The 2,792-nt window shown below is 47.9% G+C and overlaps 1 pseudogene; it reads left to right on the forward strand.

The window, feature by feature from the left end:
* Positions 1–257: 257 nt before the first annotated feature.
* Positions 258–2,454, forward strand: LOC128444770 (piggyBac transposable element-derived protein 4-like; annotated as a pseudogene).
* The last annotated feature ends 338 nt before the right edge of the window (positions 2,455–2,792 follow it).

Below are 2,792 nucleotides of genomic sequence, written 5' to 3' on the forward strand. Positions count from 1 at the left end.
CAACTTTGTAACACCTGTGGTGTTCCCGGTCAAAAATGACCGCCATAGGAAATGAATGGGTGACCCTAGATTGTGTTCATTCATCAGATAGTACACAACCACAAATCCACCACCACCACCACACGCACACACAAACACACCTACACGCACACACACACACACACACAAACACACCTACACGCACACACACACACCTACACACACACACACACGCGCACGCACGCACATACACGCACGCACACACACCACACACTCCACCCCACGTGAACCCCTTTCAGACTGACCATGTGTCCTCTCTTTCCCGTGCTTATGTGCCTGTCCCCCTACGTGAACCACACCTTCCAGACTAAACGTGTAACACTTCAAAGTTACCAATTAGGTGTTTGTTATGGGAACCTGGCTCTTTCCCGGGCTAATGTGTCCATCCCCCCACGTGAACCACACTTTCGATACAAAACGTATGATATCTTCTCACAGATCCCCTATATATAGCTTGCTTGTGCATTGCTCTTATTTTACTCTGAACACAATGAGTCGGCGCCCGATCAGACGTTTTTCTGTCAGAGAGGCTCTTGACCTTTTTTTTCAAACTGATGAAGACGGGATTGGAGTTGAACCAGAAATAGAGGAGGATGTTTCAGAAATAGAAGACAACGATCCTGATTTTGATCCAGACCATCATGAGACCGAACAGTCAACATATGGCGAGGAAGAGGCCCCTGAGGAAGAGGCACCTGGGGAAGAGGCCCCTGTGGAAGACACACCTGAGGTGACATTCCAGTCCAAGGATGGCAACTTGCTCTGGTATTCATCCCCCCAGGACAGAGGAGGCAGAACAAGAGGGGAAAATATCATTAGGATGTCACCAGGGCCAACACGGTATGCAACATCTCGTGTGGATGACATCAAGTCCAGCTTCCAACTCTTTTTACCAGAGTCCATTGTGGAAATTATACTGGCGATGACAAACCTGGAAGGGGGGGGCGTGTGTTTGCGGACACATGGAAGGCCTTGGACCAGGTAGACCTCCAAGCCTACATGGGTCTGTTGATTCTAGCAGGAGTACATCGGTCCAACAATGAGGCTACAAAAAGTCTGTGGGATGCAGAGTCAGGGAGGCCTATATTCCGGTCAACTATGTCCCTGCAACAGTTTCATGTCCTCTCAAGAATTATCAGATTTGATGACAGAGCTACACGACCTTTCCGCTGGCGAGACGACAAACTGGCTGCCATCAGGAACGTTTGGGACAGGTGGGTGGAGCGCCTACCACTGATGTACAATCCAGGCCCTGAGGTGACAGTGGACAAGCGCCTGGTCCCTTTCAGAGGTCGCTGTCCATTCAAACAGTACATCCCAAGCAAACCAGGCAAGTATGGGATCAAGATCTGGGCAGCATGTGATGCCAGGAGCAGCTACGCCTGGAATGTGCAGGTTTACACAGGGAAACCTGTTACTGGAAGGCCAGAAAAAAACCAAGGCATGCGTGTTGTGTTGGACATGACAGCCGGTCTCAAGGGGCATAACATCACATGTGATAACTTTTTCACATCACATGGGCTTGGTCAGGAGCTGCTGAAAAGAAAGCTCACCATGGTGGGGACAGTGAGGAAGAACAAGCCTCAACTTCCCCCTGCACTGGTGTCGACCAGAGGGAGAGAGGCACTCTCATCCAAATTTGCTTTCACTGACACACACAGTCTTGTGTCATATTTGCCCAAGAAAAATAAAAATGTCATCCTGATGAGCACTCTACACAAAGACGCCGCTGTCAGCGAAGCAGAGCACAGGAAGCCCCAGATCATCCTGGACTACAACAGAAACAAAGGAGGCGTTGATTGCCTTGATAAGGTAATGTATATTTTCATCTGTCATGCATTTGATTTACTTGTATTCATGTAAAACATTGCATTTTGTGTAAGACAGGTTCAATATTGTTTCCAATCTATTCATTATTGTTTCTTTCATTGCAGCTTACTGGTACATACACCTGCAAGCGAATGACAGCTCGTTGGCCTGTGGCTGTGTTCCACAACATCCTCGATGTGTCTGCATGTAATGCATATGTGGTGTGGACAGCGATCGACCCAGCCTGGAATCAGGGGAAATGTTTCAAGAGGAGACTCTTCCTGGCAGAGCTTGGGAAAGCTTTAGTGACTCCTCTAATTCAACGGCGCCAGCACCTTCCCCGCACACCAGCCTCTTGCAGTCTGGTGAGGAGTCTGCAAGCCCCAGCCACGGCCCTGGCCACTCTCCCCCCAAAACAGGGGCAGAAACGGAAGAGATGCAAGCTATGTGCCCCTAGAGACAATAAGACAAGTCTTACATGTTTCAAATGTGATGCCTACGTTTGCAAGACACACTGTGACCTGATTGCAAAATGCCACTCCTGTGTCTGAACACACACACACACACACACACACACACACACACACACACACACACACACACACACACACACACACACACACACACACACACACACACACACACACACACACACACACACAATGTGTTCATGTTGATGTTCTGATGTTCTGTGAATTTGGTCTCTGTTTTGATTTTTCTACAATGAATGTTAATTTTGGAATACAACTTTCAATTTCTGTGTCTATTCACTGCAGTTATTCATGTAACCAGTAGTCTGAGACATTGTTTACAGGTTAAAAGGGAGTTAAATACAATTTGGTGACGATCAATGGTTTTTGTGTTAATGTAAGGGCAGTTATAACAGGCCGGTCAAATTTGACCGGGAGCACCAAAGTAAGGGGGGAGAAACGAACACGACACAA

Source organism: Pleuronectes platessa, chromosome 7, assembly GCF_947347685.1.
Source record: "Pleuronectes platessa chromosome 7, fPlePla1.1, whole genome shotgun sequence".
NCBI lineage: Eukaryota > Metazoa > Chordata > Actinopteri > Pleuronectiformes > Pleuronectidae > Pleuronectes > Pleuronectes platessa.